We start from the raw sequence: 24,405 nt of genomic DNA, 5'->3' as shown, positions 1-24,405 counted from the left end.
ACACATCTGTAATCCTAGCACTTTGAGAGGCCAAGGCAGGTGGATCACCTGAGGTCAGGAGTTTGAGACCAACCTGGCCAACATGGTGAAATCCTGTCTCTTCTAAAAATACAATAACTAGCTGGGCATGGTGGCAGGTACCTATGATACCAGCTACTCCAGTGGCTGAAGCAGGAGAATCACCTGAACTCGGGAGGCAGAGGTTGCAGTGAGTGGAGATCATACCATTGCACTCCAGCCTAGGCAACAGAGCAAGACCTCATGTAAAAAAAAAAAAAAAAAAAAAAAAAAAAGACTGAAAAGGGAAACTTGATGACGAGGAAGAAAGAAGAAACTCAAAAGCAGTTATATCTCAAACTTTTTGTTTGAAAGTAATACATATACAGTTAGGCACAGTGGCTCACACCTGTAATCCCAGCACTTTGGGAGGCTGAGGCGGGTGGATCACGAGATCAGGAGTTCGAGACGAGCCTGACCAACATGGTGAAACCCCATCTCTACTAAAAATACAAAAATCAGCCAGGCATGGTGGCGAGTGCCTGTAATCCCAGCTACTCAGGAGGCTGAGGCAGGAGAATGGCTTTAACACAGTAGGCGGAGGTTGCAGTGAGCCAAGATCACGCCATTGCACTCCAGCCTGGGCAACAAGGGCAAAACTCCATCTCAAAAAAAAAAAAGTAATATATACCATTAGTATCACATTTCAGCCCGTAATGAGGCAGTGTAGTTGAGTCTATTGCAGGGGCCAAGGGAAAACTTCCCCTTTGCTCTCAAAAAGTTTGTTAAAAATTAACTCACAAAAGGCAGATTAATGGGAGAAATGGCATGTAAATTTATCAGTGTGCAAGGAGGAGAATCGCAGGATGACTGCCCCATATCCCAGTGGGGTATAGATATTTTTATACCCTACTTCTTAGAGGAATGGGAGATGGGGAAGTCTGGATGGTTTTAAGGGGGCAGTAAATGATTTTTAGGGGAACTTAATGAACTTAAAGTGGCCTGGAACAAAGTCTCTCGGGCCCACAGAGTAGACAATGGTTTGTGACAAATGTCTGTCCAGATGTGTTGACAGGCTTCAGTGTTTCTTTACGTGATATGAGCTCAGTTAATGGAAACTCGAGGAAGGGGCCAGAGATAATTGTTTTATTCTTTGGCACATCTGAACTTGAGGCAGAGAGGGAACTTCAGGGAACAACTTCCTCCTGTGCTCTGGGAGAGACAGAGGATTGCAAGACAGGAGGTGGAGGGGGTACGGTGTCCGAGAGACCCAAGACTGCTGCTTCTGCTCAGCATGTCAAAGTGCCACATTTTGGGGTATCGGTTTCTGAGCCCCAACACTATCATATTAGTCACTTTTCACTTCTCTACACAGGGCACTAAGTTGCCCTGCACCAGCCCTCACCATGACTCCTCCCTCTTGCTGCCCTTCTCACTCCAGGCTCCTAAACACAGGCCACCTATTTGATGGGATATTTCAAACCTAGCTTTGATTACAAGGGTCAGTTTGGCATACAGGTGATTTCCTTGTAGATTAAGAACATTTACTTTCTTCCTGCTGGATCCCTCCCAGAGATACCATCAAACCTCTACCTACGCAATTAGTTTTCACAGGTGGCTGTTTTGCCTCCAGTAAAACTACTTTCTTTCTCCTTCTGCAAGTCAAAGCAGAGCGAATGCACATGAAAACATTTCAGATATGAAATAAACATGTTCATAAAGGCAGCTATGATGCAATGTATCATTTTTGACTGATCCAAATTATGGAATGAACTCCCCACACCAGGATTAAAGTGAGAAGAATCATTTCCGGAAGAAGGAGCAGAATGGGATTGCGGTGGGCAGAAGGCTGGAAAAGAGGGTTAGAAATAAGACAAGGAAGAGGAGCCACAATTTCTGCTGCTTATAATCTCTAGGGTTTTCTGAGGTGTTCGCTCCTTCAGTAAACTCTGTTACTGTTGAAGATCCTAACTTACTATAGGCAGAACTGAGAGTGGAGAAAGAAAAGACGTCAACACACATCAGCAGTCATTGGTAAGGCAGCCGTTTGGTTTTCGTTTGTTTCTGAGGCACCAGGACAGTTTCAACATGAAACGAGAAAGTTTTGAGATGTAGTTGTTTCTCTGGCCCTTTTTCTAATAAAAGGCTCCCATTTTAGAGGCAGCCATTTCCAAAGGAAAAAAAAAATTCAATGTCGACATAAATCCCTTGAACTAAACATCTGTTTAAACTGTTTCTAGGTCAGGGGTCTAAAACTGTGAAACACTAGGGGTGCAGACATGATTTCTTTCCCAAGGCCTTCAAGTACTGCGGCATGAACATATCCTGCCATATTGTTTAAACATCTGGCTCACTTCCCCTAAAAGAAAAGGCTGATAGGGTGGGTTGTTGTGGCTTTTTGTCTTAACCTATAACATGGTTTTGTTATTTGTACAGTCTCTAAAACAAACTACTGTTAACAAGGTTTTTTTTTTTTTCTTAACTGCATTATTTAAAGGTAGATGTTTCAATGGCATTTGAATGGCATGAGGGGATTTTTTTTTCACAAAATCTATGAACTCAAGGACATTCGTGAAGAAATGGTTTCCTTCAGTTCTTCCCTATGAAGAAAAACTCTTCTAGAATTTCCACATTCAACATTCCCCTTCGTTAACAAAACAAAGTATGCACTCTTGTTTTTAAAAGTCTATTTCTGTACCTGTATTTACCTATGGAAAAAGACTGTGTTTAAAATATTAAAACATAAACTCATTCCAAAAAGATGTGAGGTGGAGAGAGTTCAGGTGCAGCTTTCCCAAAAGCCCGGCTCAAACACATATGGAACTCAGCACTGTGACCTCAGAAGGATCTGAGCGGCTGTATGCCGGTTTGCCGTCTAGATTCTTTACCCTTACTACTCAAAATCACCCAAAGAATTTGTATGTGCATCTGTGATGAAGAAGTTATGAGCCTACATTACCAAATTCAGAATTGGAGAGTTTAGGGACAGCAAAAGGAAAACCGAGCTGCAGACAAATAAGTGGCCCATTCAATAAAAGTGAAAGTATATGGTGTAATCCGTGAAACCCAAACATTGGGGTTTGCCCTCTGCACTTGGTGGCTACTGATTCCCCATACGAACTATTACTGCTCCTGTGTCATGTCCACGTCTCTCCTAAAACATGCTGGAGGCAAAAAAGCAACCCTGAACAAATTCCAGTTTAAGTGAGAAAGACTGATTTCACCGACAGGGCAGAACAACTGCCCATGGTTGTCAAATATAATAAAAGGATTAGAGTTTTGTTTTGATTTATTTTCATGTACAAAGTAAGAAAGAAGACAAACTTCAAAGATTTTGCCTCTAGCCCAGACTTCCGGCCTCAGGGAAACAAATTTCCTAGTGAATATTATAGAAATATAGAAATGACTATTTAAAATTGACCAGAACAGAAAAGCAAATAGATATCTCTAATAAGACTAGATATATATTTCAAAAGTCCAATTTTATTTTTCCTTTCTCTCTGTTACTAGGAGAGGTGGTTCACTCTCCACTCCTGGCCTTACTTCACCTGCCTAGCCAATAATCATTCTTTTCTCCAGGGAAGGTTATTTCTATATTTAGGTCATTTGTTTTTTAATTCAAAAGTACATGCCCAATAAACAATGTTCTAGGAATAAAGAAAGTGACTAAAGGAAGCTACTACTATAAAAATAGAAACGAAAGGAACCCCTACTCTGTGCATTTAAGAGCATTTAGGTGAGAAAAAGACATATTACTACAGTTTCTTTAGGAAAGTAAAAACACTCAATGACGAACTTTTATCTATCTGAGGATAAATAATTATAATAAGACAAAAATTTGCATTAATCATTCAAAGGTTCTGATTTGCTATGTCTTCTACAACATTAAATATATACTTCTTTCCTGGATCTGTTCTTATTTTCAACAGACTCTATTTCTAGAATGTAGAGAAGAAAAGGATTTCAAACAGTCTGGAAAATATCATTTTTAAGTTCCAATCAGAAAATGTTAAAGCCAATAAGGAACTTGAAAGGAAATCTGGGCTATCCCCCAACCTAAGGCAAAGCCACACCTATAGCAACCCTAGCGGAAAATAATCTAATCTAACTTTAGGATAAGTTAGGTGCTATGACTTCCCTCCTTAACATGTTTCTGTGCCTGACACCCTTCTACTCATGAAATTTCTTTTCAAGCTGCAGCCTAAGCACATTCAGTTATTATCAATAGCGTTAAGTGAATAGGAAGAGATTCAGTGGACAACACAAGAAGCTCTGCAAGATTAGTCATGAGAACAAACCCAAAGACCTACTGGACCTGAATTTACTGATCTGGGAAAGGTAGACCTAGATCTCAGCAATGTTCTTTAGATAAAGATTTGAAGAACAGGTTGCACCTCCCACTGTAGATTGGATATTATATCCTATTTGTAACAAGGAATATCTATCTCTATATAAATGATGAACAGTATTCAGCTACAAGGGAGGTATTATAGACTGAATGTTTATGTCCCCCCAAAATTCACATATTGAAGCCCAACCCCAGTGCAGGCGGAACAGGGCCTTTGTATTTGGAGATAAAGTTTTTGTGGAGATAATAAAGATTAAACGACATCATAAGGGTGAGGCCCTGATATCACAGAATTGGCGTCCTTATCAGAAGAGACACCAGAGAGCTTGCTTGCTCTGTCTCTGCCATGTGAGAACACAATGAGAAGGCCGCTATCTACAAGCCAAGAGAAGAAGCCTCAGAACAAAACCTACCTTGCCAGTTCCTTGATCTTGGCCTTCCAAACCTCCAGAAGTGTAAGGAAATAAATTTCTGGGTTTTTTGTTTGTTTGTTTTCTTTGTTTTTGTTTCTGTTTTTCAGATGGAGTCTTGCTCCTGTCACCCAGGTTGGAATGCAATGGCACGATCTCGGCTCACTGCAACTTCCACCTCCTGAGTTCAAGCAATTCTCCTGCCTCAGCCTCTCAAGCAGCTGGGATTACAGGTGCCTGCCACCACACCCAGCTAATTTTTGTAGTTTTAGTAGAGACAGGGTTTCATCATGTTGGCCAGGCTGGTCTGGAACTCCTGACCTTGTGATCTCCCCCAACTCCCAAAGTGCTAGGATTACAGGTGTGAGCCACCATGCCCCACCAATTTCTTTTTTGTGTTTAAGCAACACAGTCTACGGTATTTTGTTATGGCAGCCCAGGTTGACTACTATGAAGACCAATATGTTGATTACCATGTTGTTCTCTCTGAGAAGCATTCTTCTTACTCCTAGGATGAATTCAGTTATTCACTTAATAAACATGTATTGAGCACTACCTACGCGTCAAGCACTGAGCTACATGCTAGAAATACATTTTTCCATGAATGTGCAGTATAGTGGATAGAAGAAGTTCATTTGGTAATAAGCAATTCAAGCATTCTGTGATCAGTCCTATGATGGGGAAGTAGAATGTACTATAAGAGTCCATAGGGGGAACAGCCAGCTTCAAAAAGGGGGATCAGCTTACTGCAATACCAAATGTCTCAGACATGCCCTGAAGAACCAATCAGAACTAATGAGGTGAAGGATGTGACGGCCAGGGAAAGGGAGGGAGACGTTTGGTATGATGACAGTGCACAGGTCTGAGGGCTGAAAGATGTGGGTTCCTCTCCCATAGTCACTCACTGTATAACTCCCTCAAGGATCCATCTGTAGCCCTTAGACTCCCTCAAGAAGCAATCCCTTCCTTGACAGCTCCACTGACTTCTAAGTCTTCAGTAACACCCAAGTCTGAATTAATAATTATAACCTTTCCCTTGTGCCCTAAACACTCTTTTTAATTGACTACTTAGCCAAATATGGTGGCTCACATCTACAATCCTAGCACTTTCAGAGGCTGAGGCAGGAGGGTTGCTTGAGTCCAAGAGCTCAAGACCAGCCTGCACAACATAGTGAGACCCCCATTTCTACAAAAAAAAATAAAAAAAAAAGTTTTTTTTAAATGGCAGGGTATTGTGGCCCATGCCTGTGATTCCAGCTACTCAGGAGGCTGAGGCAGGAGGATTGCATGAGCCAGAGAGGTGAAGGCTCAGGGAGCCATGGTCCTGCCACTGCACTCCAGCCTGGGCAACAGAGCAAGACCTTGTCTCAAAAAATTAATAAAATAAAATAAAACCCAAGTCTTCATGCTTCCCTTGGATCTCCTCTTCCCCTCACATGCCTCATTTTTGTGAACCATTTCAGCATTGATCCAGTGATACAGTCATCTTCCCTTCCTCGCTCTCCCTTACCCTCTACATCTATCATCACCAAGTCCTTTCTTCTGAATATCTCCAGAATCTAACCATTCCTGTTGTTTCTGCTCTCCCCATCAGATCCTAAGCACCAAATTTGAGAAATGATTTTTATTAATTATTACAAATAACTTAATATTTTAATTAATCAAAAGTTGCAATAATCCACAAACATAAAACAAAATGCAAAATCCAAGAGATGAAGGCAGGCAGGCAGTAGAAAATTCTATCATAGAATCCAAATCGAGAAAAACAGACAAATGAAAAAAAATTTTGGGCTCTGAGCTTTCCAGCATACAGGGAAAAGAAGAAAACTAGATTGCATACACAGTTCTCATCATAAGATGAAAAGAGGCATGCCAACTTCTCAGAAAAAGAAAATTTGTTTCCTGGAAGGGATTTTTCATTGCAGGGCAGTTGAATCAGGGACACTGAACAATATAAGTGGAAAAAATTGGTTTTATAGAAAAGCAATGATCTTCTATATATGGATCTTTTTTATATAAAACATTTCTTAAATATTTAATTTACAGAGAAGCCAACCTAAGATTAAATCATGATTCCACAAAGGTAGTCTATAGAGGAATACAGCAAAATGTTTCTTATAGATAGCTTTCTGATAATTATGAAAGGTTAACCTGTCCTTGAGGTTATCTTGATAAACACAAATGCCTCAAAGGGACTTTTAACCAAAGGTATATTCATAACTGATGTCACAAATGAGTACCAAAAGTACTAGGAAACTAGGTTAATTCTCATCTTTTCCTATTTCATTTCCTCAGAAACACTTTCCCAAAGAACCTTAGCTAACAAAGACCCCATACCCTATTTCCACTTTAATCTGTGTATTTCTATGACCCTACTGGTTTTCTCATAGCAGTTAACACAATCTGAAATGACTTGCTTATGAATTTGTTGAATTGATTTGTTGTTCCCTGCAAACAGACAGTAAGCTCCCTGAGGGCAGAGACCATGTCTATTTTGTACACTACTGTATCCAAAGCCCTTACGAACATCAATGGCATCATCGGTGCTCAATTAAAACTTTACAACCATTCAAATGAATAAATACATAGCCTATGTTTTAGGTTTTAAATATTTGGGGCTGGGAGAGATGGCTCACGCCTGTAATTCCAGCACTTTGGGAGGCCGAGGTGGGTGGATCACCTGAGGTCAGGAGTTCAAGAGCAGCCTGGCCAACATGGTGAAACCTTGTCCCCATAAAAATACGAAAATTAGCGAGGCATGATGGTGGGCACCTGTAATCCCAACTACTCGGGAGGCTGAGGCAGGAGAATCACTTGAACCCGGGAGGCAGAGTTTGCAGTCAGCCAAGATTGGGTCACTGCATTCCAGCCTGGGCGACAGAGGAAAACTCTGTCTCAAATACACACACACACACACACACACACACACACACTGTACTATATATATATATATTGCACCCAATAAATATGGATAAGACAAAGGTAATATTTTATATGAAAATTTAAAAGCCTGGCTTAAAACAACCTCCTTCCTTCACTCCATTTTCTTCCTCATTTCATCCCCCACTTTGCTGTCAGAATTGTCTTCTAAAGGACCACCTAAATATGATAGCTTGAAAGCTTGAAGATCTGCCCTCTAGAAACTCCTTAGTGTGGTATTTGAAGCCCTCAGCAAGCCTAATCTTTCAGCCTAGTCTCTTACAACTCTCTTCCACCTCCCCTACATACATAGGCTAAAATCCAGTCACCCTCACCTGATGGCTTATGACCCCCAACTACCAACATGCTTTCCCCATTCCCAATGACATACCTTTTCTTGTGCTGTTTCCTGCTTCCAGGACCCCTAGGCCTCACATCCTCATCTAACAAAACTGTGCCCATCTTTCAAGCTCATTTCTTGAGTCTGAGAACCTTCTTTGGATTCTTGTGAATTCTGAATTGCCTCCTCTACACTCCAATAGCTCTTTTTATGTATCTATATGGCATTGTCTACCATCTGTTTTACATGAATTAGGTGCTTAGTTTTATGTTTCTGTTTCTACTACTAGATTAGATTATAAAATCCTTGAGAACAGGGGTTACTTTGTTGGTCTTCATATATCTCTAACCTTTAGCATGCTCCTAGACATGTAGTAAGCACAAAACAAATGTTCTCTGAATTAGACATCCACAAAATCAGAAGTACTAAACAGTCATTGATGGTGATTGCTTTGGATTTCATTGTAAACAGCTGAAGACCTAGGTGCAGTACAATCATTTATTAAATTACAGATAGTATCAATCTCCACCTAGCACTAACTATGACTTATTAGCAATTGTTGCATGTAGTTCTTGTTTCAGGAAAATTACTTATATCCCAGTACATATGTATAAATATACATTTTTAATTTTTATTTTTTTAACTAACAGTGACTCATGTTATCAGGTCCTCTACTACATTAAAAACATTTTAATAGACTTTGTCCACAGACCGAACTTTTACTTTTTATGTGACATCAAATACCACATCTCATTCTCTACAGATTCTGAAATGATTCAGGGACTTTTAAATCAGCATTCACCAATAAAAAGACAATTTTTTCAAATTCTGCATCAAATGTAAAACTAGCTTTTTATCCTTCCTTTTTTAACATTACAGAATACCTAAAATTTTGTATTTGATGAAGGTTCCTCAGTACAGGGATCAAAACTATAATTGTGTCATTTCTTCATTACTTTCAGTACTGCTCCCCCACCAAGATTTAGTTTGCCAAATTACAACATCATTTCCAAAAGTACTACCAATCAACAGAGGGCAATGAATGAATTCACCCATATGCCTCTGTCAGGCTACTGAGCGATAAAGCACACAGGGTAAGAGAATGGTATTGAGACATATGTGTTCTTACCATCTGCACACATTACAGCAATGCACTGCACACATATGATATGTCTGAAGCCTAATCTTACACATGAAAAATAAAAGCATTCATGCCAACCCTCAGCACAATTCATGTCACATCAGTTTTACAATTGGTGGCTTTATGTTACTCTACATATGCCTATATGTCCTGTTTTTACTTTTTTCTTGTGAAAAATCATTAAGACACAGAATCAGATATACTCTTTAGAGTATTGGCTTCAATCTTATGCTAACAAAACACCAGTAACACTCAAATGGAGTTATGGGGAGCAAATTTGTTTGTTTTTTCAGAACTCATAATTTTTACTTCACTCCTCCAAAAACTACAGAGTAGAAAGGAAGTTGAACTGAATAAAAATAAAATGGTAAGCTACATATATTGATTAATTTTACATTACATATTTGGGAAGGGCAAATTCATTATTTATACAGGTGCTACCTGACCTCCATCTAGCAAGTTATTCATTTTAACCTATTAATAAGCACACTATAAACAACACTGAAAGTTACGTGACCTTACACAGCTGTCTGAAGCCACTGTACTTCCATTGTTAAGGAAACTGTTAGATGACCCTGTTGTCAGAACACACTAAATCTGTCTGAATAAGGGAAAACAAGACTTTTTCTCCAAAGAGGAAAAAAAAAAAAAAAAAATCCTGGACAGAGTTGCAGTTCACACTGTACAGTTACAATGATTATTTATCATTTCTTATTTACCTGTGTTTTTAGTATAAACATTCCAGGAAGCTTTTATACTGCTTGTGGCACATAATCAGTTGCTTATTGCCAAGGGAAAGACTTTTTCCCCAGAAAGGCAATCTGTGCACACACTAATTTGAAAGACAGAGTAGGAGCTGCAAGTGTTTTAATAGCCCATTATCAAAAATTATCCCTTGGCTATAAAATCCCCAGACCATTGGCTTGAGATCAGCTCAAAGAAAAATGAGATTACAGAATTTAATATAGTGAAGGGGAGTGAGAGATGAGTTTTAAAAAGCCTTAGATCACACACACACACACACACACACACACACACACACACACACACAAAGGCAGAGCACAGAAATAAGATCAGCTTAGATTAAACCTTCCACACATTTACCTCCTACAAATCTGACATGTTCCAAGATTGATTTTAATTTTAAAAAGGTATTTCTTTGTAACATTTTAATAAGTGGGGAATGCTCAGTGAAAAATTATATATTGAGGTGACAGGAAACAAAACAGCATTTTGTCTTAAATTTGCACAATCTAATTTATAGCAATAAAGCAGAACCTATGAGTTCTGGCAAATGTCAGGGCAGTCATGTCCATTACATATGTGGATAGGTATGAAGCTGAGTCTCCGTAGGCCCTTCAAAAATTGCACACAGCTGCCCTAATGCAAACCAGAAGTCTCAGGCTGCTGGATGAACACTCAGATTCGCTCCCATGTGGATATTTAGAGAGGGTCTCTTCCACCCCCATCCCCATTCTCATGTACGTATATTTTAAGAGCCCAACCTGAGGCCATAACCATGGAGGTGGCTCATTAGAAGCAAAGAGACCTCCCACCCCAACAAAATCTGGCCCAACCCCTGCAAAGAAAGCACCAGCATCCCATAGAACCTCCCCCTCTCCCCCTAACCTCTACTCTCTTACTTCTCCTCCCCCCTCTCCTCCTCCCTCCCCACACCCCTCCCCATGAGCATCTGCCTGGCCCAATCTCGCCTGGGCCAGCTCCAATAACAACATCTGCTTGGCAGCTTTTCAAGCCCACGGATAGTTATCTAACTGAGGCTTTTGTGCTGTACTGTTTATTCTATGTGAAGAAATGCCTCCTTAGTTGAAAGAGTACTTTAGAAAAACTGTGCAGCTATTAGCAAGTGAAGCACAAGGCTAATAACCCCCACCTGCTCATCAAATTAATTATGACATCTGAGTCATTATAACTCAGAAAGAAAACACGACTGCAGATTTGTCACATGTAGGAATAAACATGTATTAGGACCAGGAAAAAAATCAGACCAAGAGACTCAGCTGGACAAAACACATGCTTCCACCTTTCAGAGACTGGAAATATGAATCCTATCTTTCCAAGTGAAACTGACGAAGAGGGATGAGGTGGTTGGCCAGATAGCCACACTGTTGTTACATGGAGCAAAATGAGATAAAGTTAGGGATTAGGGAGCCTCAAGGAAAACACTCTAAGGTTAAATAATAATTTATTTAGAAAAGCTAAAACTCTATACAAAGCCATTTCACAGAGCAAAATACACTACCCACAATGAATATGACCCTGTGTCATCTGGTCCACCTTAAAAACACTCCTAAGAACCTGGGGTAGAGAATTTTTTTCTCTAGGTACAAAAGAATATTTTAAAGGTGCTAATAACTCTAGCACAGGAAAAAATTAAAAATAATAAAAACTAGCCATGAAGTTATTGTGTTTACTAACCATGAGTCCATAAGACTAGCATTTTTAAAAGGCAAATTCCATTCAGTGGCCATTAAAACAATTACGTTTAAAGGTCAAACATTTGACAGTATAATTCATGATCAGTAACATTTGCTCACATTTCATACTATTCAAAGGAGCAAGTTTTCATTATACGTTTTGAACATAAAATAGCTACTAACCTCTTTTTTTCCCACACATATTTCTAGAACTGGCAACTATAACATATTTTTTTAAATATCTTATTCCCAATTTTTCAATCTGGCTTTCTGTCATAATTTTAAAATAATACAAGCAAATTTTAATGAAGGTAGCATTATTTAAAACAGAACATGAATTAATAGGATGATGACCCATGCAATAGAGCCATGACATTTTTCCTTGCCATTATTTTAAAGGAAATAAATTATAAAATGATATGTGCATGAATCAGATAAAATGCTATTATTTAAAAACAACCTTACCAAAAATGTTTGCAGCTATAAATTTAAAGCCCCTTCATCTTTCTGCAATATCTTTAGTATTAAAAGAACTTTTTAAATTCTTCTGTAGTCCTTGTGCTGCCAGTTTCATGAAACATAAATCCTTCTATGAAAGAATAGGACTCTTGCTAAATAACATCAGCCTGCTCCGCTTTATCTTCTCCCTCCAGGAAAGTCATCCACAGCAGCAACAGCTATAATCAATTCTTGCAAAAAAAAATCTTTTTATAAAAGCAAAACCCACAGAAGAGTTAACTTTAAAACAGAACATGCTACATTTTTAAATCCTTTGAGGTTTAATATAATATGAAAGCAAATCTCAGGAAGCAATACAATTAGTCTTTTCAGTAAAACAATTTTGTATTAGAGTCTAGTGCTGAGTTGATTTATGTAAATGTGTTACTTAGCCTCAACTTAAGATATAAATCCAGAGTAAACATAACAATGGCAATCCCGACAGTCTGCTTTGCCAAATCAGAAGATTTAGTCAGCCTAGACTAAAAATGAATTAAGATTATATTGAGAGTGTCAGTCCTAAGTCAAGAAAACATGCCCAGCCGGGGCACGCCAGGGAGAAGATCACTCATTAACGAGCCAGCAATGCTACAAAGCTTTTGCTCGTCTGGGAAAACATGTTCCCAGTTTTAAACTCCACAGCAAATCAAGGCACTCTTTTTAAATAGGTACATTTTCGGTCTCTTTCCCCCTCATCAATCCCAAAAAGAGACTCGGCTTCTCTGTTTATTATCTGCTTAACTCTACATGTCAAACTAGAATAGGCCTTGTATCCTTTAAGGTAACATGGGCCAGTGTCTGAGGTGGAGTGTAAGACTCGGGGCTGTGGGGAGTTAATGCCTCCCTTCTCAAAACAACTTTCAAGTTGTCTTTTAACAGCTAGTTCCCAGAATTACATATTAAATTTCTTTACCATGATAGGTAACAGTTATATATCCCAAAGAAATCCGACTGGAATATCTGGCAGCAGATTTCTGTCTCTGTCTCCCCAGACACGTTCACATACAGCTTAGAGGCAAGCAGGTCAGGCATGCTATACAGAGGTCTGTCTATCCAAGCCTGAAAGTAAATAAATTATTTTGTGAAAAATATCCTTAGCAAGGATCAGTATTATTGTCAGTGTGACTTTGAAAATTCTAAAGGCATGCCAGAAAGAAGGCTACATAAAATTCAGCAGTTTCCAAATCATACACAGTACAGAGATTCTCATACCCACTTAATCTCAGCACGCATCTCCACCCTTACTTCCTTCCCAATGGTATGTGGTCTTGAAAACACAAATGTTCATGTTTCCTGAAGCTGAGCTGCAAAGGAAAAGTCTCCTCCCAAGAGGCAGAGCTGTAGGCTTTTGGTGGCCCTGAATTGTTCACTATAGTACAACATAATGTGACACCACAACTAGCCACAGGGAAACAGTCTTTTTTTCACCTCTGATGTCACATAATAGATTTGAGATCACATCAGTGGGCAATGTTACCTACAAGTATTTTCAGAAATCTTGTTAAAAGAGCCACAATACTGCAAGCCTAACTTGAAGTGTGAATGCTGAATGCTTCTCTATATCTCATCTTCACCAATACTTTACTGGTTGAAGAGTGAAAAATGACAGATGCAAATTATTTTTCAGAAAGTAGACATTTCCACTGGTAGTTCTTCCTCCTAAGTAATGTTTTCTTCTCTCTCATTCTCTACCCCCACCCCCACAGCGTTCTTCCTCCCTACACACACATACACAAACCCACACAGCACCCCCCCAACACACACACACACACACACACACACACACACACACACAGAGACACAGGAAGACATCCATTAATATTAAGAACAGTCTTCTGTAATGTTTTTCAGAATTTCTCAGGGGCTTAGAAGGGCGGCAGCCATGCCAAAATTACAAGCTTTCCTCTAGTCAGAAGGGATGTCTTTTCAAAGCCCAGCCCTCATTTTTCAGTCTGATGTAAGTAAATTTACCTCTGTGTGCTGGGCTGAGCAGATTTTCTTTGTCGTTTTTGTTTTTCTAATAGCCGCTGCTCTGGCAGAGCTATTCATTTCAAAGGGAAGTTAGAAGCATTCTTCACTCTTCCCCTTTTAGATTATTCGCAGTTACTGACTCTTCTGAAATCTTAGATTTGAACAGAAACCTAAAGCACAGCACCATTTTAAAACAGCAAATCACCAGCATTCCTGGGATCACATTTCTCTAGAACAACTATCCAATATGGGGCACAAGAATTAAGTCTAACTGGGCTAAAATGGACAAAATTAAAGACAAAGCATTATCTCTTTTTTAAAAAAGGGGGACTACTCTGCTCTGACAGCCTGCTAAAGGATAACCACCTTTTGGAAACATTGTTTCAGAACCAGAGAAGAGGTGGTGGAGTTCTGTTTACCCATTAGCTGAATTAACTGATTTCTTAAGAAACTCAAATGAGCTGTAGTAAGGTAGTCAACTTTTGGAAACATTATTTAGGTAACAGATAAGAGATAGTGGGATTTTGTTTTGAAGTTAATTCACTTCATGAGAAAGTCCAATCAACAGTCATAGACCATAAAGCTGATAAGATCTATGATAAAATCCAGCGGGTGAACTATCAGTAAAAGTTCTTAATTTGCCCATGTCCCAATGTATTCAATGGGCCACAGTTTGCAACGGCTGGACCTTGCTCTCCTTCCTTCTGATGGGAGTTGTTTTACATGGACAAAGCCAGGATCATGGTCTCTGAATGCTCCGAGAGGTTAAGCCCTGTGAATTCTACCTCTATGTCATATGTTTAAATGAGTAACTCAGAGTTCAGTATCTTTTGGTTCAGCCAGAGTCAACTTTTTCTTTATCAACCAACATTAACCTACTCTAATCATTGAACACACTTGAATTCATATCAGTTCTGGGATTTTGGTAACCATCAATCTTAAAGTCATAGTAAGAAGAAGAATAAAGGGGTATCAATGCAGTTCAGGCAAACAGGGAAGAAAAAGTGCAAGGCACCATGATTAGGAAATCACACCAGGCTAGGAAGATGCTCATTAACATAACCTGAGTCATCCCATTCACCAGCATTACCTGGAAGAATGATATCTGTGTATATAAGTGAAAACTTTATCACATCCAGGGGCTTAAGTCCTTTAGCATCTTTATTTCCTAGTTGTGAGTATTTATCTAAAAGGACATACGTATAATGCTATCCTATATGGCATACTAAGAAACTGATCTAAAACTAAGCCTGCAGGAGAGAAGAGATGTTACATTCCTGGGGCAATTTTCAAATGGCACCAAAAACAGATAAACGCAGCAGTAAGAACGAAATCCCTTCCCCTCACTTCCTTATCTCTAGTTTTCTTTTATGTTAGTGTGAATTCAGTAACCATAATATGCCGTCTAATTCTATTATGCCAAAATACTAAAAGCTATTGATGTTCAAAACCCTACCAGTATACCAAAAACTTTAAAACTAGGAAGGAAAAAAAAAAAAACCTTTCTTACCCTTAACCAAAAATGAAGAGTCTCTCAAGCATATGTGGCTAGCTCAACAAATTACCAATTTACACTGAAATACAAGAAGATGTTCACTAATAATTAATTACATGACTAGGTACTGCAGGGGTTTTTTGTTTATTTTTTGTTTTCTTGTGTTTTGCTTTGTTTCGTTTTTTGTTAAGCAAAAAAGTTCTAGGTTTGCCATACTCAATTTTTTGGTAAAAGGTAGTGAATCAAGCACAAATTTTCTTTGGGCTTGAGACATTTACAATGCAGTGAAAAAACAGCTGGGGAAAGATACCTGTTCTTAATCCCCAGATCTAGAATACCTGTTGGGGGAATTACTTTGCAATCCCATTTTCTCAATTGTAAAATGGGAACAATATCTATCTTATCCAATTGAAATAAATATTAAGATAATTTAAACAAAAGATAAACATGCTTTGCAATTTACAAATATATCTAACTTAAACAATAAATTGGAAGACATTAACATAATCTACACAAAATGACCTTCAGAGTCGTATGGTTTGCAATTTAAGGAATGAAAGGAGGATAAATTGTAATACATATGGGCCTCTCTCAGAGAAGGCTGAAAGGTACAGCACCAAAGGCATTATCTGCAGACTCAGGCTTCAGATTACCTCTGCCACTTCCTACATGTGAGACGCTAGGTAACTTATTTTAAAATTCTGTGAGCTCTGATTTTCTCATCTTTAGATGAGTAATAATAATATCTATCTTGTGAAGGCTTCTGCAATATTTAAATAAAATACTCTACATAAAAGTATATGACTTTAAAAATAATATTCATGCAAGGGAAAGCTGATCACACCAAAGATTTCTTATGGACTGTTTGCCTTCCACATCTGTCTTGTTAATATAGTTTCATGTAGTCACCTAAATATCTTCAAGTATTATCAACTGAATTCAGATTATGTGCTTTAAAAAAAAAAAGTGTATCTTTTCTATATCAAGCAGAAATCAGGCCAGACAAAAAAAAAAATACTTCTGTAAAAAAGCGTAGCAAAGAATAATTTCTCAATTTAGGAAATTTCTTCATGGTGCTATTAAGAATTTTTGTTGTGCTGAATTGCTATTTGTGATCCACCTGTTAAAAAAAGCTCAAAACACATTTTTAAAAAGAATAGAATGTATAAACCTTCTTAAAAGACAGAATGTTTTATATGTTGTGAGTTTTTTTTTAAATAAGAACTTTTTATTTACTCATCTTTAAAATAAAAGAGAAAGCAACTACCCAATAAATAGCCTTATCTTTTGCTTTCTACAATTCAGAATTTTGAAAGAAAGTCCTCAAATCCTCCAAACAAGTGTAATACACATGGTTTGCTGGCAGAATTTATTCCAAGCATCTCCAGGCAACATGCATGCACACATGTGCACGCACACACACACAAACACACACACACACACACACACACACACACACACATTTTTGAATCATTAAGTCATTTGGAAGAATCTCCAGAAGTGTGCCGAGGCATGTTTTTGGTGTTTTGCCAAATTATGTGCTTCTGTTTGTGGCTTTCAAATATGGATTAGACAGACGCACAAGCATGTACTGCTTGGCAAGTAGCGACAATGGTCTAGTCTGAATTTAGTAATTTAAGCTTTTCATTAGTCCTCTTAGGTGAAAGAAAGAATTAACAACAACTTGTTTGAGCTCTATCTTTATATCCCTTTGTCATCCATTCTTGTTCACTTGCCATAGATTAGAAACCAAAGGAATTTCAGATGTCCTCTGCAGACAGACCTAAAGTAAGGGCTTCAAACAGGGGGTTCAAATGTCGAGTACATTTAAGCTGGAACTTGAACTTTTACTCATCCTTATTTTAAGGCTATAACTCTTACTTTTCTGAGTTCTCCACTGTACTTGAATATCCAGTATACCCTCCTTTTTTTCTGACAAAAAGTACAGATGGAAAGGTCTATCTGTAGTACAGATAGATACTGACAAAAAGTACAGATAGATAGCTAAAGATATAAAAGGTCACTTGAGATTTCTGTTTCCCATGACTTGAAATTACCATGTACAACAGTAGACTTCTACATGGCAAAGTGCTCACAAGATGTTTCTGTCTCCTGTGATGATTTCTGGGGAAACAAGCTATGTCCCTCGCGCCCTGCCTCATGCTATAGTCACTCTAAACTTCAGAGACCAGCATCTTATGACCATGAGCTTTGGTGCTAAATTCAGAAAAATTAATCCCAAACTGTCACAACCATCCTGATGACCAGTATGTCTTTTTAATTGGCATCAGTAATCATCATAATTAGCAGTCCCTCCCCCGGATCACCTAGAGAACACCATGGGAAGTGTAGTCGACTTGTAGTATTTGACATTTTCTTCTCTTGGTAGGTAAAAGTAATCTGACATCCAATAGAAAAGTTCACGAGAACCAAGAGGTAAAAAGGACCAAATGCTGACAGTGGTCCATTGTTAATTGAGTCCCCTGTGCGAAGCTACAGAAAGATTAGTTTATACAGCTGCTGTTATTTGTCATAACATTCCTAACAAGATACATATGTTCAATCAAAGTCCTATTTTGTACCTCCAAAACTGAACCATCCAATGGTCTGAAGCATGAAAATCAAAAGCAACACTGTACAGAAGGAAGACCATGTATCCCCTCAGGTTGCCTCAATGGCTGAGGAAAGAAAAGAGGTGAGACCCTGAGTGAGCAGAGCCTAGAATGTTTTGTTGTGGGGGTTAGTGGGTAAAACATGAACCACGAAGGTGGGCCAGAAGCTGGGACAGAACGCGGTTAGGGTCATTACTAAGGTTTAATGTTATTCACTGTTTTGTGGGGAATGTAGACCTTTAACCCCAGCATGATTCAGAAGCAGTGACTTTCTCAGGAGAAAATGAAAAACTGGAACTGGAAGAAAAGATATTTCCAGTCAGAGCATAAAGCTAACCATGTCACTTGTCCATTGCATTTTCCAGCAGTAGAACTCTACCCTACTTACAAACTATAGGTATACTGTCGGGGGCAGGGGGGCGGGTGTCACGGAAATGTGTTAACTAACCTTAAGAAACTTTCACTAAAACACCTAACTAAGCTAAAAGTCCACAATAGGCTCAATATAAAAACATTATCAGTACTATCTAAAAAACAAAGTGTTAAAAATATGGGGTTTCTTATCCTCAGGAATTTTTCAATTTAGTGAGGACGGGGAGAAAAATATATACATACACAGAGAGAGAGAGAGAGAGTGGGTGCTTACAGTTCACACTTCCTTCTCTACAGTGTGCTTTCACACACATTATCAAAACGTATCCTCAGGAGCGATTGTTACTAATTCCATTGTTATACAGAGGGCAAAACTGTAGCTCAAGTTCCAGTCACTGGTAATGGAACCAAAACTGGAAGCCTGGTCTTCCCATCATAACCCTTACATTTTCTATGATAATAAGAGGATATTACATCTACTAATCACTCTGATGAGAAAAGTACATCATGCCTGGAAACTGAATCCTATTTTCAACATTATAACTACATTCTCCAAGTTGTATCCCCTACCCACTACTTTCACACAAACATTTTACCTAAGACTTGACTGCCTATGATTGAGAGCTTATTAAATCCTCACCAAAAAGGGAAATTAAGGCTAACAGTGATCAGACTGCTCCATAGAGAAGGCGAGTCAAAAGGTACGACTTCAAGGAAAGATTCTCAAGGCAACAGAAATTGACATAATTTACTTCAGAGAATAAAATACCTGTATAAATCTAGTTTGAAGAACGCTGCTTATCTACAACTCAAAGCACCTAAAGCACATGGATATTTATGGGCCACAACATGTACTGCTGCTAGTCTGAATTTGCTCCTTCTACACACTCCTTTCACACCCTTCATCTCTGGTTCCTTATCTTATTACAAACTGGTTGAAGAGGCCATCTCAAACCTCAAGGAAAGGTACAATTACCATGAACTTTCCAAATGTAAACAACGGTCTAGTAATAATGACACGAACTCAGAAGGTAAGAATGATGTTTAGATGCCTTTTGCTTATTTCTCATCTGAAACAATTTTCCTTCCCTCACACCTTCTGTGCATTTGATTAAAGCACCAAAATACACTTACAACATAAGTGGCAGGACTGCTTTGCAAGCAGCTTAAGTGCCCATTCCAACACTTGACCCAAGATGGTACTTCAAAACGACACACTTTGGAAATGACAGGTAGAAGCCAGGATTTTATTTCCCAGGAAGAGGAATTAATATGAGTCCTGGATATCTAGTTTAGTACAAAGTCTGCTAAGGAGGTTATTCCTATCCTGGATTAGCCTCAGTAAGCCAGCTTAGGGGCTGATCTAAAATAATAGTTTAACAAAATGCCTATGTCCAAAGGCTGATTCCACCACTTGCTAGTTGTATGACCTTGGGCATAATCCTTCTGTTCTTTGGTTCCCTCACATGTAAAAAGGAGATACTAACAGAGCTTGCCTTGTAGGGGTGATGTAAGGAATAGATGAAAATACACACACACACAAACACAAGTGTTTAAAAGAGTATCTATTCACCACCCCCGTCAAGCCTTTACTTAAATGTTGCTTTACCAAGTAGGACCTATCCTAATCATTTTTTAAATACTTCAATCTTCCCTAACCCTGCACTCACATTTTACTTATTTTAAAACTAGATAAGAGACAGCATTTTCTACAAGATTAGTGCTCCTGTGGTCAGTATTCAATTAATAATATACCTTAAAAGAATGAGGCAACTCATTGACTAGTTGTAGTCAACTCCTGTAGCCAATAGCTCCCAGAGAATTCCATTTCTACAGAAGACAACATTAGGCAAGGTGGGACTCAGGAGACAGCTCAGTGTGGGTGCACAGGAGGTGTCTGTGGCTCCTAGGAGGGTGCACATCTCTTTTGTAAATGATGAAATTTACTACTTGATGAGTAGCAAAATCAGAAAAAAAAAAATCCTCAGGTATAGAAGAAGGCCTGGGAAAGAATATAGACCCAACTGATAACTGGTTTCCTTGGAGGAAGACTCGGATTCTTTTATATGTCATATAGTGGTGATCATTTAAATATAAGACTTTCTCCTAATTTTCTGGAGATTCATTAAACTGCAATACTCATATTCAAAAGAAATTATGGCAATGCATAAGTTACGTAGCTCTTTATGCCACAGTATGCATGGTGAACAAAAATGAGAAACTATATTTTTCTAGGAAAATCATTTGTACCCTCTCAAATGATTGTGAGAGCAGCAACAAATAAAAATGCCAAATCTGTATTGTGGTTGCTAACTTGAACCATGCCAATGAACATTCAAAAGATGAATCAAAGGCTTGACAGTTGTTAACAGTTCAACATGGTTCCCATAATCATCCAATTAAACATATAATACAAATAATAGAAGTCTTATGGGTTCCATAGAGCATGAATATCAGGCTGCTTCAGAAAACTATTAACTGTAATGTACTGTCTGCTGAGTCAGAAGAAAGTGAAAGGAGAACTAGTACATTTATAGAGGAAGGCAAGGAGTAGGAAAATAGAGTGGAGAGACACGTAACTCAACCACTCTTTATGTGGTCATATAAACACAACAGACAGTGGTAAAATCCAGAAAACAAAATTTAAGTAACAATTATTGTAAAACCAAAAGAATGCAGAGAAATGACTTTACCCTATAATTCCTACTGGCTGCACTATATCCACAGCATACTTCAACCACACTTTTCTAGCTTGCTGCTAAGTTAGAAACATGGATGTAATTATAGTTGTTGGCTTTTGACTCTGTCTATAAACCATGCAGAGATAAACTGCTATTAGTGAACATACCAACTCCATATAATTGTGTTTTGACATTATAGGTAAAAACAATGAGAAGGAAAACTAACCACAGCAATTATAAACAGCATGCTCCAGGGCACGTCAGGTCACTTATGACCTTGACTAAATGATTATAATCCTTAGGCTGTGTTCTCACACGTTCATAAGCATACACACACACATGCACACCCCACACCTGTCATTTTAGGGAAATGAATTTAGTGACCATAAGAATGACTAAATCATATATTTATAAATGCCCACAAGGATAAAAAATGTATGCTGCCTGAGTCGAGTATCTGTACTTAAAAAAATCTTATTTTAAAAAAACGAATGTAAATTTGAAAGAAAAAAGCTTTGTGGTAAGTGTTCATTCTAAAAATATTCTATTCTGTTGCATGTTCTTCACATGTACCCCAAAACCTAAAATGCAATAAAATAAATGGGGAAAAAAAATATTCTATTCTGCAGCTGTATCTACTTGGGGGCAAGAAGAGCTGCAGAAATGTGATTTAGTACAAAATCTGCTTCTATATAAAATGAATTCAAGTTACATTATTTGGAGGGTAATTTTTAAATATTTAAACCATCTCTTTTCACTGATACCATTTTTTAAATAACCATTGAACTCTTTACCTCATTTTATTTGTTACAGACAGAAATGCTGCATTCATTTCTTTTTGTAAAAGTCAGTCTTCTCCTCTCTCACTAAAGTGGTACCAAGGGATATCAAGAGGGCAATACACATCCCATAAATATTATTAAAGTATGATGTTCTCAGATAAAAAATAGTATTGTGTTTAATGACTTTTACAATCAGCAACAGTAGAGATGTGAAAATCACAATAATGTTATACATGGTGTCCACTTCGAAAAAGTCCAAATTAAAAGTGATGTGACTATCTAATGAGATCACTCATTAGAAACGGCAGTTTATAAACATAATCTTTAGAGTGTGCTAATGTCATTAACATTTTCATCTAGTTGCATATTTCTTAAAAGTGTACATCTTTTTTTTTTTTTTTAATGTACCTTTCTTATTTGGTCTTCTTAATAATCTGATAACGAAGGCAAGAGTAGTTGTCCTTTATGCAGATCAGGAAACAGGTTCCCAAAGCGGGGCCGACTTGCCCAAAGCTACCAGACTAATGAGTTGCTGAATTAGGTCGGGCAGCCAGGTGAGCTCCTCATCCAGGGCTTCGGACCTGAATACCTGGGTTCAAATTCTTGTTCCTCTTCGTAACCATTACTGTATGAACTTTGGTCATGACTGGCTCTCTCCGTCTGAGAACTTTACTTTCCATAATTATAACAGCTTTCACATAAGTTAGTTGTGAGAATTAAATAAAACATGCTATGTAAAGCCCTTAACATAGTCCCAGGCACATAATACGTGCTTAATAAATATTAGATATTGTGGCCATTGTCACTATTACTATCATCTTAGAGCTACTCTGGCTAAGGTAATTTTGGCAAGGTTAAAGGGGGATTAAATAATCACATAAATATCAAATCCAGAGATTAACATTTAGCACACATTTGTAAAGAGGTTAACATTTAGCACACATTTTCAAAGAAAATGAACTGACATAACTGGATATCACTGTAATTCTTGACTAGGGGCTCTAGGGGAAGGACTTGGCATCAGCTGTTCTTAAAAGTTTTCTATCAAAATGCTTGTGTATTTATATCATTACGCCACTCACTGGATACAGGTTTAAGGAATTTAGATTGAGAAAAACTATGCAAATCAAAACTGTGGTAAAATGCAAGCATACTAGTGTCTGTATCCACTTTATCTTGGAGATCAAAGTTCCTCTGTTTTAACTGCCACATTCCATCCTAGACCGAATAGTTTCTGTGTAACTAACTGGCAAGTCTAGCATCTTGACTGAAAGTTCACAGTTAAGGGCTTTGACAAAATGTCCTTGAGGACAATGGACTCCTCATTCAGGGCAAGAGCAATCCTGATCATGCTCAGGGCTGCATGAACTCAAGTTGATTTGGCCTGAGCCGTCTCTGCTCTTTTTAAAGCAACTCTGAAAGGAAATGGAATAGGAAGAGAAAATCATCCACATTCACGTTGGGAGCAAATACATAAAGTCAATATGCTTAAATGTTCTGCGTCAGCATCCAGGAACACTCAAGAAAGCTCTGTTGCTTATAGCTCACTGAGGGACAGAGGAGCAGTGTCTGCAGGACAAACAGATGCACATCTAAGCAGGCAGAAAAAAAACACTTCTGGTAGACAGGAAAAGAAAAACCATGCAATTATTTTTCTCTAGGTAGGTAGGTAGGACTATACCAAGATCTCATGACACTTCTTTAACTCTGCTTCATACACACATTATTATAAAATGCAGCTTATAACCCTTGGAGATACAGAGAAGATCCTTTCATAAAAAATTGTTTTACTGGAGAAGCAGTGGGCATGAAGCTAGGAATATGAGCTGAGAAGGGGCAGTCACAGGTTGGAATTCTGACCCTACCTCTTTCCAGTTTTCTGATTGGAGATTTATTCAATATATTTAACCTCAATTTCTTTGTCTATTGTTTGATGATAATACCTAGTTCCTTGGGTAACTGTAATGATTACGATAAATAATTAATGGGGCAGGGGAATAGGACATTTTGTTGCTTTTACTACTGCTAACACTGCTACCAATTAATACTAACAATTATAAAACAGTAATAATAAGTAGGATTTCTGTCTTTCAGAAGAGAAAGAGAAGTCATTTCTGGATCTTTCCATCACATCCTCTTTCTCAGTAAGATTCATTATCTTATCTAAGAAGGAAATCAATCTTTGAAACCAAAAGAGTGAATGTCATGTATAGGAATAAAGGGTGGGGAAATTTTTGTCCTGCAAACTTATGATGATTTACAAACCTCATAAACTCTTATCTAAATAATCTACAAAGCAAGCACCCCAAATTCAAAAGCTTTTTAATAAAAAATGGAAAGATTCAACCAAAAAAATTATGGAAGCTAAACTACAGTTTCTTTGTTAATCTCTTTTTTTTTT

The 24,405-nt window shown here is 38.1% G+C and overlaps 1 protein-coding gene and 1 long non-coding RNA gene across 19 annotated transcripts in view; both read right to left on the bottom strand.

The window, feature by feature from the left end:
* Positions 1 to 24,405, bottom strand: part of NFIB (nuclear factor I B) — a 443,164-nt gene that overhangs the window by 178,984 nt on the left and 239,775 nt on the right. The window lies entirely within an intron of this gene.
* Positions 16,521 to 21,768, bottom strand: LOC116566153. The gene is made up of 2 exons (XR_004275759.1): positions 17,539 to 21,768; positions 16,521 to 17,489 (listed from the first exon to the last, which is right to left on the bottom strand). It is a non-coding gene; the product is annotated as an uncharacterized LOC116566153 (long non-coding RNA).

Source organism: Sapajus apella, unplaced genomic scaffold (assembly GCF_009761245.1).
Source record: "Sapajus apella isolate SASKATOON/1434 unplaced genomic scaffold, GSC_monkey_1.0 scaffold42, whole genome shotgun sequence".
NCBI classification, from domain to species: Eukaryota; Metazoa; Chordata; class Mammalia; order Primates; family Cebidae; genus Sapajus; species Sapajus apella.
This window is presented reverse-complemented; position numbering and strand designations above follow the sequence as displayed.